We start from the raw sequence: 898 nt of genomic DNA, 5'->3' as shown, positions 1-898 counted from the left end.
GTTGCATTCCCTTTTTAAATTTTTTTTTGCACGGCGTGCAAAAGAAAACTCACGGCCGTGACATATATTTACCACGTTTTATTATTTTGCACGTTTGCGGTAAGTTTTAGCTCGTTGATCATTATTCACGCGTGTAGCGGCGGGCAAAGCCAAGTACAATCGTCTTTGTAGTGGAGCTGGGAGGGGCAAGCATAAGGGACGAAGACAGGGGTAACATGTCCGATGTGATCATACCAGCACTAAAGCACCGGATCCCATCAGAACTCCGAAGTTAAGCGTGCTTGGGTGAGAGTAGTACTAGGATGGGTGACCTCCTGGGAAGTCCTCGTGTTGCATTCCCTTTTTAATTTTTGTGCAAAGCAAAGTACAATCGTCTTTGTAGTGGAGCTGGGAGGGGCAAGCATAAGGGAGTAAGACGGGGGTAACATGTCGGATGCCCTCGTGTTGCATTCCCTTTTAAATTTTTTTTACACGGCGTGCAAAAGAAAATTCACGGTCGTGAGTCCTCGTGTTGCATTCCCTTTTTAATTTTTGGGCAAAGCAAAGTACAATCTTCTTTGTAGTGGAGCTGGGAGGGAGAAGCATAAGTCTTGAAGACGGGGGTAACATGTCGGATGCGATCATACCAGCACTAAAGCACCGGATCCCATCAGAACTCCGAAGTTAAGCATGCTTGGGCGAGAGTAGTACTAGGATGGGTGACCTCCTGGGAAGTCCTTGTGTTGCATCCCTTTTTAAATTTTTTTTTGTAGGGCGTGCAAAAAAAAACTCACGGCCACGACATATATTTACCACGTTTTATTATTTTACACGTTTGCGGTAAGTTTTAGCTCGTTGGTCATTATTCACGCGTGTAGCGGCAGGCAAAGCAAAGTACAATCGTCTTTGTAGTGGAGCT

At 45.3% G+C, this 898-nt stretch overlaps 2 non-coding genes across 2 annotated transcripts; both read left to right on the top strand.

The window, feature by feature from the left end:
• Positions 1 to 220: 220 nt before the first annotated feature.
• LOC119345675 lies at positions 221 to 339 on the top strand. The gene has a single exon (XR_005167128.1). It is a non-coding gene; the product is annotated as a 5S ribosomal RNA (ribosomal RNA).
• Positions 340 to 612: 273 nt separating this feature from the next.
• Positions 613 to 731, top strand: LOC119345695. Its single transcript, XR_005167143.1, has one exon. It is a non-coding gene; the product is annotated as a 5S ribosomal RNA (ribosomal RNA).
• Positions 732 to 898: the final 167 nt, after the last annotated feature.

The sequence above is a fragment of the Triticum dicoccoides genome, unplaced genomic scaffold (genome assembly GCF_002162155.2).
Source record: "Triticum dicoccoides isolate Atlit2015 ecotype Zavitan unplaced genomic scaffold, WEW_v2.0 scaffold26862, whole genome shotgun sequence".
Lineage (NCBI taxonomy): Eukaryota > Viridiplantae > Streptophyta > Magnoliopsida > Poales > Poaceae > Triticum > Triticum dicoccoides.
The sequence above is the reverse complement of the archived record's forward strand: the minus strand, read 5'-3'. Positions and strand labels throughout refer to the sequence as shown.